The sequence below is a fragment of the Rhinopithecus bieti genome, unplaced genomic scaffold (genome assembly GCF_001698545.2).
Source record: "Rhinopithecus bieti isolate Rb0 unplaced genomic scaffold, ASM169854v2 scaffold_33444, whole genome shotgun sequence".
NCBI lineage: Eukaryota > Metazoa > Chordata > Mammalia > Primates > Cercopithecidae > Rhinopithecus > Rhinopithecus bieti.
Genome location: NW_016814544.1, coordinates 14,925 through 27,307, shown reverse-complemented (window position 1 = coordinate 27,307; position 12,383 = coordinate 14,925). Strand labels below are relative to the sequence as shown.

Genomic DNA, 12,383 nt, shown 5'->3' with positions numbered 1-12,383 from the left:
CGCAGACTGCTGTGTTAGCAATGAGGGAGGCTCCGTGGGCGTGGGACCCTCCCGGCCAGGTGTGGGATATATTCTCCTGGTGTGCCCGTTTGCTTAAAGCACAATATTGGGGTGGAAGTTAACCCGATTCTCCAGGTGTTGTGTGTCTCAGTTCCCCTGGCTAGGAAAAGGGATTCCCTTCCCCCTTGCGCTTCCCAGGTGAGGCGATGCCTCGCCCTGCTTCAGCTCTCGCTGGTCGGGCTGCAGCAGCTGACCAGCACCGATTGTCTGGCACTCCCCAGTGAGATGACCCCAGTACCTCAGTCGAAAATGCAGAAATCACCGGTCTTCTGTGTCACTCGCGCTGGGAGTTGGAGACTGGAGCTGTTCCTAATCGGCCATCTTGCTCCACCCCAACTCATTTACTTTTATATTGTAAATCCTTAAGGTTGACTCACGAAAACTAATAATAATCTTGCTTTTTCTCTTCCTATTCCTATTAGTTTCTTTCCCCATGCTTGACTTTTTACTTTACTCTTCTTACCTTATCTCACATTTTTCTTTATTTCAAACAACATCCAAAATGTCAAAGAGATCCTGCTTACATTTTCAGTATCTGGAGTTAGCAAAAGAAATGAGTGAACCATTAAGACCAGGAAGGAAAAAAGCAATTATGCCCAGGTTTGTGGAAACATTCATCATGATTAAGCTAGTGTGTTAGTTTCCTGTTGCTACTGCAACAAATTACCACAAGCTTAGTGACTTAAATCAATACAAAGTCAGTATTTCACATTTCTGCAGGTGAGAAGTCCAAAATGAGGCTCACTGGGCTAAAATCAAGGCATTGTAATGGATAAATCCTTCTGAAGTCTGTAGGGGAAAACTCATTCCCTTAATTCTTCCAGCTTCTAGACTCTACCTGCTTCCTTATGGCTCCTTTCCTTCATCTCTAAAGCAGGCAGTGTAGCATCGTCAAATCTAACTTCTGCTTCACTTTCCCACTTTAAATAAACCTTATGAATACATTGAGCCCACATGGATAGTGCAAGATAACATCTTTGTTTTAAGGTCCACTGATTAGCAAACCTAATTTTTATCTACAACCTTTATCACCTTACCATGTAACAAAATATATTGATAAGTGCTGAGGACTAAGATGAGAACATCTTTGGGGAATCCCTATTCTGCTACTCAGTTATTTAGATGAGTAGTGGGGAAAGTCAGTCTATCTTCTATTCCTACTTTGCAAAATGTACTTGGAGATCTAGGAGATGTTTCAAAATATGTTTTGGAACAAATGCTAAATACAATACATAAATAATGGAATATTAATGTCCATATTTTATAACAGAAATGTGTGCAAAGGAAGGATATGTGATGATAATAATCTCTTGGATAAAAAAAGATAGCTACATATAATGTGATAGGAGAATGACAGTAAATTAATAAAATATGTAAGAATAGTACAGAGAAATGATCAATAGATTTAACATTCATTTGTTATAATAGCTTTTCTGAGATATGATTCATATACTACATAATTCATCAATTTAAAGTGTACAATTTAACTGGTGTTTCATACACAGGGTTGTGCAATCATCAACACAATCTAAGTTTACAACATCTTTGTACCCTCAAAAAACCCCATTCTCATTAGCAATCACTCCTCATTCCTCTCTCCCACCATCACCCCTAGCTCTAGGCAAACACTAATCTGCTTTCTGTCACTATAGATTGGCATTTCTGGACTTTTTTTGACATAAAAATAATCATCCAATATGTGGTCTTTTGTAACTTCCTTCTTTACTTGCCATGGCATTCTTAAAGATAATACCATTGATGGTAGTGTCAATTAGTTCAACCATTGTGGAAGACAATGTGGTGAGTCCTCAAAGAGCTAAAGGCAGAAATACTGTTCCATCTAGCAGTCCCATTACTGGGTATCTACCCAAAGGAATATAAATTATTCTATTATAAAGGCACATGCACACATATGTTCATTGCGACACTATTCACAATAGCAAAGACATGGAATCAACCTAAATGTCTATCAATGATAGACTGGATAAACAAAATGTGATGCATATACACAATGGAATACTATGCAGCCATAAAAAAGAATGAGATCATGTCCTTTGTTGGGACATGGATGGAGCTGGAGGCCATCATCCTTAGCAAACTAACACAGGGACAGAAAACCAAGTAAGGCATGTTCTCACTTATAAGTGGGATTTGAAGGTCATATTTTTCTTGAGATGAACAGACATGAACACTTTTTTGTAATACATTATTTTCTCTAGGTTAAAATTACATACAATGAAATGTAATGTTTTGAAGTATATGCTTTGATGATTTTGGACACATGTATGCATTCATGTAACCACTAACAAATTCAAGATGTAGAAAACTCAACAACTCAGAAGTCATGTCCCTTTTCAGTTCATTCCCCCAGATACAACTACTTTTCTGATTTTTATGATTCAATTTTAGTTTTCCCATTGTGAACTTTATTACGATCATTTATTCATTTGTGTCTAGACTTTTTTGAGATTTATCATGCTGTTTTGTGTATCATTAGTCCATTATTTTCCTTTGCAGAAGAGTGCTTGTTGAAAAGCATCCTATAATGTTTACTGTAACAACTTCTGTCTTTTAAATGTAGTATAATTATATTTAATGTTATTAAGGTTTTTGAATTTAAGTTTCTATTACTGCAGTTTACTTTGTCTCCTCTATAACTTTCTTCTCAATTTTCTTTATTACTTTGACCTAATCAAGAAATGTTTTCGCATAGTATTACATTCTATCCTCTTTTTTGTCTTTTTTTTTTTTTTAAAAAAACAGACTATCTTTAGGGCACTTTTAGTTTCTCACTAAATTTTAGTTCTCGCAAAATTGAACAGAAGGCATAAATATTTCTGATATTGCCTCTGGCCCTACTCATACATAAGTTCCTTTATTATTAACATTGTCCCACCAGAGTGTTTCATTCTTTACAACTGCTGAATCTACATGGATACATCATCATTGAAAGTCCATAAGGTGTATTCTTGTTATACAACAGGGTTTTATAATGAGATTCAATTGGATTCATTCTTGGTATTGTATATTCTGTGGGTTTGTACAATGTATAATGACATCTCTGCGCTCTTCTAATATTCATATAGAATAGTTTCATTCCCCTAAAATTGCCTGCACTCCACCTATTCATCCTTCCAACACCCCAAACACATTTTTACTATCTCGATAACTTGGCCTTTTCCAAAATGTCATATAGTTGTAGTCATACATTATTAGTATTTTCAGATTGGCTTATTTCACTTACTAATATGCATTTAAGTCTCCTCCATGTCTTTTCATGGGTTAATAGCTTATTTCTTTTTAGTACTGAACAATATTTAATTGTCTGAATATACCACAGTTTATTTATGCATAGACCTACTGAAAGACATCTTGGTTGCTTTCAGGTTTGGTGACGCAGAGGAACTTAACATAAGCACCTGAATGTCAGAGTTTTGCATGGACATACATTTTTCACTCTTTATTGGGTAAATACCAAGTGGTATAATTGCTGTATCTTACAGTAAAAGTATGTTTAGTACTTGAGAAACTGCTAAACTGTCGTCTGTGTTGGCTGTGCCATTTTTCATTCCCAACAACAATGAATGAGTGTTCCTTTTGCTCTACACCTTCATCAGCATTTGGCATTGCCAGTGTTATGGATTTGGTCATTTTAATAGATATGCTGTTATATCATTGGTATATCATTGTTGCTTTAATTCATATTCTTCTGGTGACCTGCAATATGTTGAATCTTTCCATAGGCTTGCATGTCATCTGTATATCATCTTTGGTGAGATGTCCTTTAAGGACTTCAGCCTATTGCTTTAATTTGGTTCTTTTCTTTCTATTTTTTTTTCTTTTTTATTTTTATATAGGTATACTCTTGTCACAGAGATTTGCTCCACAGATTATTTTGTCACCCATGTACTAAGCCTTGTACGCAATAGTTATGTTTTCTGCTCCTCTCCCACCTCTCACCCTCTACTCTCCAAAAGGTCCCAGTGTGTGTTGTTTCCCTCTAAGTGTCCATGTGTTCTCATCATTTAGCTCCCAGTTATAAGTAAGAACATGCAGTATTAGTTTGCTAAGGATAATGGCATCCAGCTCCATCCATGTTCCTGCAAAAGACGTAATCTCATTCTTTTATATGGCTGCATAGTATTTCATGGTATGTATATAACACATTTTCTTTATCCAATCTATCATTGATGGGCATTTAGGCTGATTTCATGTTGTTTGTTTTCTTATTGTCAGTTTTAAGATTTCTTTGTATATTTTGGATAACAGTCTTTTATCAGATGTTTTTGCCACTCTTTTCTGCAAGTCTGTGGCTTGTCTTTTCATTATTTTGATATTACCTGCCACAGCAAAGAAATGTTATTTTACAAAATCTAGATCATCGACTCTTTCTTTCAAGGATGGTACTTCTGATGTTATATCTAAAAAGTCATCACCAAACTGACGGTCATCTAGATTTTCTGTAATGTTACCTTGTAAGAATTTTATGGTTTTATGTTTTACATTTAGGTCTATGATCTATTTTAAGATAATTTTTGTAAAGGGTATAAAACCCAGATCTAGATTGGGGTGTGGATTATTCGACGCTGATGAAGAATTTATTTGTGGTAGGTTAATTATAATGAATTATTCTGTGGAAGAATTAACTATAAAATATGATAAATTCCTTCAATTTAGTTGTTGACTATACTGTTCTATATATGTCTATTAATGCTGCTTTGGATCATTTGATGGTTTTGGATCAAATTCTGTCTATCCTTCTCCATCCATGCGAAGTTAGAATTCGTAAATGTTTCTATCATGCAAATTCGATTAATATTTAATTATTTAAAGCACAATAATCAATATTGCTTCAAATGCTAACATATTTGCCTGCTTTATCCTTTTCATGCTTTCAGTTTCACTTTCGTGTGTATGTGTAATCAATGGTTTAGGTGCACCTTCTGTGAAAGCGCATTTGACAAACTGCATTTTAAACCTTTATGATAATTTACATTATTCTGTTGAAGAATTTACTTCATTGTGTTAATTTTGTTTTAACTTGTATATTTTAATTGGCTTGTATGATCATTTTTTGCTTTTATTTTGTTTCTGCCCAATTTTATGTTTCCTTCCTATTTTCTTGCCTTTTATTTGGAATGATATTGTTTCTTTTTAAAAATACATCCCTGGCCAGGTGCAGTGGGTCACCCCTATAATCCCAGCACTTTGGGAGGCCGAGGCGGGCAGATCATAAGGTCAGGAGTTCAAAACCAGCCTGGCCAATATGGTGAAAACCTGTCTCTACTAAAAATACAAAAATTAGCTGGGCGTGGTGGTGCGCGCCTGTAATCCCAGCTACTCAGGAGGCTGAGGCAGGAGAATCGCTTGAACCCGGGAGGCGGAGGTTGCAGTGTGCCCAGATCGCGCCACTGCACTCCAGCCTGGTGATAGAGCAAGACTCTGTCTCAAAAAATAATAATAATACATTTCTTTGTCTCTTTTCCTCTCCCACTATTTTAGTAATTACTCAAAAAATCTATCTGTACATTATTATTACCAAGTCTGAATTTAATCAGTGTCTTTTCTCTCCTACTAAGCAATACTTCTTTTCAACTTACATGATGTTGTGGTCTACGTTTTTCGTTCTTGCTTCTATTTTTCATCTTATATATATTAGACATGTTTACTATTTTTAACACAATATCTCAGTTTACAAATAAGGTTAGTATTTTCCTGATTCACTATTCTTTCCTGGATTTTAAATTTTCCTTCTTGGAACATCTTTCCTCTTAATAAAAATTAATATTTACAACTACTTTAAGTGAGTGTGTCTGTATAGTAAATTCTTGGCCATTTTTAAATTGCGGTTTATTTTGTTTTATTCTACTGAAGACTCCCCACTTCACTTTTCTTGAAAAACTGTGGAATTCAAGGATAATATTTTACATTTGGCATTTTAAAAATGTAATTCTATTTTCTTTTGGCTTCTAGTCTTTCTGTGTTTTAAATTATTTTATTTTTATATTTATTTATTTATTTGAGACGGAGTTTGGCTCTTTTTGCCCAGACTGGAGTGCAATGGTGCGATCTCCACTCACTGCAACCTCCACCTCTCAGGTTGAAGCGATTCTCCTGCCTCAGCTTCCCGAGTAGCTGGGATTACAGGCATGTGCCACCATGCCCAGCGAATTTTGCAGTTTTAGTAGAGACGGGGTTTCTCCATGTTGGTCAGGCTGGTCTCTAACTCCCGACCTCAGGTGATCTGCCCTCCTTGGCCTCCCAAAGGGCTGGGATTGCTGGCGCGAGTCACCGCACCCGGTCCTGTGTTTTAAATTATTATTAATTAGAAGTAATATTTTGTAGGGCTCTTTTAGAAAGCAACTCTTTTACTCTGTTGTAATGTTTTTTCTAAATATTTCTCATAGTTCTGGAAATTGTCAATTATTATCTCTTTAAATGTATTTTCTCACTATTTTATAAATCCTGAAGTCTTGTAGACATATGTTGTTCCCTTTTATTCCATTTCTAAGGTCTGTTAATATCCCTTTAACTTTTTCCATATCTTTGTCTCTCTCTTCTTTGTTTTGAGTAAATTTGTTGATATCCGGAATTCACTGATTAGTTAGGAAACACTACTATGTTTTATCCACTGAGTTTCTAATAAAAATATCATTTTATTTATTTATTGAAGTTATTTTGTTATCTAACAGCCCAGAAAATTTTTAAACTAAATGTAATTTGACTTCAAAATCATTTTCTATTTTATACAAGAAAGATTTATATTATGTTTTGTGTCCATTAACTACAACAAACCCCGTCTTTGTATACTTGTATGCTGTGCTCTGGCATAGCTGTTTCCAACCTAATTTCCTCCTATATTCAGTCATTTTTATTGTGTGATCATTTGCTCTTGAGCAAATTTTTTCTTCTTTTAATTTTTGGTTTTCTATATGAGCAGATTTATTTCAACTATGCCTTAAATATAAATTCCTGAAAAGACTTTATTTTTTGCATTAAATGTCTGCACACACACGTGTGTATGTGTCTGAGTGTGTGTGTGACAGTCCAGTGTTAGCATAAACTCATAGCATGCCTTCTTCATTTGGCATCACTGCCCTTATTGAGAGTTCAGTGAAGTACATTATTTTTCCTTCTTAGAAGCTAAACACAGAATTTTCCCAGTTTCATTTAATATGGCAAGTGACTTCATATGCTACAATGAATATTCTATTTGATAACATTTTTCAGTGGCGATACCTCCGTGTTAATCTTGCTATCATAATCTAATGCTGCATCCCTGGAAGTTTTTCTAAGCTTCATTGTGTAAACTACCATTCTAAGAGCATTCTTCCCTTTTTCCTGTGATTGACAGACAGGTTTGCATTAATCAGCTTATCTCATACCCCACTGTGTGGATCCTAGAACTGTAAGATATTTCACATATTTATTTCTAAGTCTTTTATTTCACTTAGTGTTTTTCTATGGATAATTATTTTTTCAATTAATATCTTTCATTTATATCAGTAATATATTATGAAAGAATATTAATACAAATATAGTACTACTTTCTTAAAATTGTTTTAATTACATTATAAAGCATAATGAAATAATAAAAGACATATATTCACTAAAAAATACGTTTCAAAATGTTCAAAGCAGCACTATACATAATAACCCTAAATGGGAAACCACCCAAATGCCTGGCAACAAGGGAATGGATAAATTAATCATTATATATTCATATGATAAGATACCATATACATTAATGAAAACAATCAGAAAACTTGCCAACATGAGAAATGACTCACAAATGAAATACTGAGAAGGCACACATTCAGCAGCAAAATCTATGTCAGTCTTATTCTTCAAAGTACAGGAACAGATAAAAACATTATTATTATTATTATTATTATTATTTGAGACAGAGTCTTGCTCTGTCACCCAAGCTACAGTGCAGTGGTGTGATGTCGGCTCACTACAACCTCCGCCTCCCCAGTTCAAGCTATTCTCCTGCCTCAGCCTCCTGAGTAGCTGGGATTAAAGGCGCTCCCACTGCGCCCAGCTAATTTTTGTATTTTTAGAAGAGACAGGGTTTCATCATCTTGGCCAGGCTGGTCTTGAACTCCTGATCTCGTGATCCACCCACCTCAGCCTCCCAAAGTGCTGGGATTACAATACTACAATATTTAGAAATAAATATTGTGGTTAACTTTGGGAGGTATTAATAATAAAGAGGAATAAGGAGGACCTCTGATGTGCTGATACTTCTGTCTCTGAATCCAGTTGCTGATTACACAATCATGCTCAATCTGCAAAAGTTCATGAGCTGTACACAGGCAATATATGCATTTTTTTGTTTAGACTTCAGTACAAATGTAAAAAGTTGAAGGTACTATTTCATTCATTTTCTTCGCAGTTTAATGCATGAAAAATGCATAATCTATTTTATTTTTTCAACACAACGCCATGTAATCTGCATTTTTAAGATATTTTCTGGTTATTTCATATCACATGAGCACAATCGTAATGATTAAGAAAGGTGGAGGAGAGTATGGATAAGAATAATGTTCAATTGGTTCAAGAGACGTCAATGCAGAAGTATAAAATCCCAGAAGGGATATGCTTCCTGTTTGCTCACTTTTCCCGCCAAACAGCAAGGACAAGAGCATGATGAGAGTGAATCTTTCTCACTCATCAGTGTGGTCTCAGGGAACCATGGCATGAAAAGCAGAAACAATTCAGAAAAGTTAATTTCCTTTCAGGAGTATTTGACAACACCACACTTTCCTCATGGTGTTCTTCATCTCCCTGTTTCTCAGAGTGTAGATGAGAGGGTTGAACATGGGAGCAATGATGGTATAAAAAAGGGCAAACACTTTATCTTCTGAGAACATTGTGACCAGTCTAGTGTAAATGAATAATGCAGGTGCAAAAAACAGGACTACAACCATTACATGAGAACTGCAAGTGGAAAGAGCTTTGCTGAGGCTCTCTGCAGAATATGCTCTGATGGTATACAATATAAAAACGTAAGACAACATCAAGACAACAAATGTCACCAAAGCAATTAAGCCCAAATTAGCAATGACTAAGAGACCTATCGTGTGTATATTAGAACAAGCCAATTTCAGCAAAGGATACACATCACAGAAGTAGTGATCTATCTCATTTGGGCCACAAAACGGTACAAAGATGGTGAGAAGAAACTGACTGGCAGAGTGTATAAACCCTCCAGTACAACAGACTATGACGATTGTGTTACACCTTTGCCTACTCATGATGATGGTGTAGTTCAGGGGCTTGCAGATGGCCACATAGCGGTCATAGGCCATCCCTGTGAGAATGAAGATCTCTATGCCTCAAAAAAAATGGGTGGTAAAGAGTTATATCATGCAGTTATTATAAGAAATGGTCTATCAGTAAGTCAGCCATTAATTTGGGGGTCACTGTGGATGTGTAGCAAAGGTCAGAGAGTGAGAGGTAATTGAGGAAGAAATACATTTGGTGAATGAGCTGGGTGCACTGGTGGAAGGTGGGGAAATTCATGGACTTTTCTAGAAGTGCTTTACAATCTAAAGTGAAAAGATGGGAATAAAAATCATGCACAGCATATCTTGATGGAAATGGGCACTGCCAGGTAAGAGCTGTTGGTAGACGTGGGTAGGAGATAATTAAACAGAAACAGGCTACTCTGGACAAACTGCCTAAGGGTAGCCCCGCTCTGCAAGGAGCAGTAATAAAATGAATAAATAAACAAACAGAAATAAAATCTACTGGGGTGTTCCAGGAAGTGCTCCATGAAGGTGATGATGTCTCCCATGGTAGGATGCTGTCTTCCTTCTCCTTAATGGCAACTAAGTATAAAATAGTATAAAACATTAATGATTTGGATCTATAGGAATTTCTCTTAATTCTTTGATTCATTCAACAGATATTTATCAAAAACTTACTTTTTTATAAATGCTGAAATTTAGCAGTGAACAGATAAAGATACTCTTTTGTTGCTTCATTCTAATATATAGTACTATAAAAATGTGTAATGATGTCTATTTATATCTATTTATTCCTGCTTATTCATCTATTCTAGAGATGTGTGTGTGTGTGTGTGTGTCTTTTTATAATACTTAATTAAGAGAAGACAAATACAATTTTTATTTCTGTTTGCTAAAGAGCTTTCACAAACCTTCAATACAGGAAGTGAATCTCCAGTTAGTGACAGTGTGTCTGCATATGTTGTATTTACAGAGCACTGAGTTTCAACACTACTGCTATATCTGACTTACTCAAATTTGTGAAGCTTAACGTAGCCCTAAGAATACCACTAGAATTCCTGACTACAACAGAAGGCAATTGTGATGGCTCAGGGATATGCCATCACAAGGTGAATAACAACCCATCTCCCAAGGTAAAGCTTTTAAAGCGTTATTTTTGATGTAGCATTATTATGACACATTGTCAAATATTACCAAAGTGAATATTTTTTAAAGTAGGTCTTTCTCCCATCTCTAATGCCAAGAATGCAATTTCCCCACTCAGAGTCATTATAGTTTTTTCATACTCTTCTACTATAATTCATGTATTTAAATATGGAGGTGTGTGTAGTATATACTGTAACTGATGTTAAGGAAAATGTTATGATTCTAAGCATGCAGTATTAATCTCTTACATTTCAATTTACACCATATGTCAGGGACCATTTTCTGTGTGTGTGCACATGTGTATAAACACACAGATATATGTATCTGCTTCATTCTAATTAATGTTTGCATAAAAATATCATCCTTGATTCTTTAATGTCCCTTCCGATGGGCATAAAGTTGTTTCCTATCTCTTGCTACCATCTAAGGCAAAATGATTGTCCTTCTTTCTATGAATGAGTGTGTCTATAGGAAACGGAATAACTGGATCAATATCTATATGCAGTTGTCATATTATAGATACTGAAGTCACTCCCTAGAAGGTTGCACCCACTTATATTTCCACCAAAAGTTTGTAGGGTTGACTGTGTCCCACACCTTTGTCAAGACTATTTGTTAAGACATTCATCAAAAGGATTACTTTATTAGCCTTATAGGTGAAAATTATCTAACTGGAATTTTAATTTGAATGCATTTAACTGTGAATGAAATTGAGCATCTTTCCAGAGGCATACTCTTTATCATAAGGAGAACAATCTCTTTTAAGATGGGTTGTTTTCCTAATGTTCATTTGTGTCATGTTTTTCAGAAACTTATCTGTGAAATCCATTTACATTTGAAAAAGTTGTGCTTTTGTCTGGCATATGTATTGTAAATGTATTTTATCATATAGGCACTTCCCTTTTAATATTTTACTGTGTTACCATGTGGAATATATATGTGAAAAGGTATATGGAACAATTTGTTCAATATTTGATATATGCAAGTAAATATTAATTCCCTTTATATATTTAACTTCTCTTTCTTGCAGTCAGGATATGGGATTCTCAAGAACATACAAACTAAAAATTCTATTGAAAGTTTCAGTCCTGACTTGGAGCACATAGATCTCATTTTCTAAGTCACTGATGCTTACCTGTAAAACTGAAATTTGAAAGAATGTCCTGATATATATGTCAAGTTTTCTTCCACTTTTTTCCTCATTTTAGCCTCAGTATCTACTTATCTCTTAAGAAAATTTTGAAGAACCCAGAAAATAATGAAAGAGGAAAGAATTTAACTTTGGACAACACAGTGTAACAAAGCAGTGCAAAGTTGAACAATAAAGGATGAATTTGGAGCTGAAAAGAATTAGAACATTTTTGAGGTAAATTAAAAGGAAATAAAGATAGTTAAGGAAAGAGGTTAAAATAATTCTCATGTTGGGCTGGAATGACTGACATTTTGTTCATTGCAAATATTTTATGTTTATTCTCTGTGTGCGCACGTGTGCGTGCATGTGTGCGTGCAAGTGCTCGCCCACATACATGTAAATTTTATTAAGGAAGGTATTCTGAAGTATTTAAATAATCATTATTAGAATGATCAGTATATTTACTAAGTAAATATAATGGTCCTATCAGATTCAAATAATGTGAAAGCCTATTGAAGTAAGTCATGTACATTTTCTTCTGTTATTGCAACAGAGTACAAAATATTTATTATTCCTGGCTATAAGCTAAAGAAACACATTCAGCTCAGAAAGATACCTGCTCATACCAATCCTCTAAACTAATGTTTACTTTGTTTGAAAAATCATTTGTTTTAAGTGATTTTCTATTTCTCATTGTATTATTTTCATGTGTAATTGTGTCATGCCACTGCAGTCCGGCCTAGAGGACAGAGCAACACTCTGTCTCCAAAAAAAAAAAAAAAAAAAAAAAA

General features: G+C 34.9%; 1 protein-coding gene and 1 pseudogene across 9 annotated transcripts in view; one reads left to right on the top strand and one right to left on the bottom strand.

The window, feature by feature from the left end:
• The window catches only part of LOC108514874 (olfactory receptor 4C11), a 416,510-nt gene that overhangs the window by 401,899 nt on the left and 2,228 nt on the right, over positions 1–12,383 (top strand). For all 9 annotated transcript variants that reach the window (XM_017851397.1, XM_017851394.1, XM_017851395.1 and 6 more), the window contains 2 exons: positions 10,288–10,447; positions 11,669–11,826. The gene's annotated coding sequence lies outside the window, so the exon portion shown is untranslated. The remainder of the gene's footprint in view (positions 1–10,287; positions 10,448–11,668; positions 11,827–12,383) is intronic.
• LOC108514824 (olfactory receptor 4P4-like) lies at positions 8,781–9,588 on the bottom strand (annotated as a pseudogene).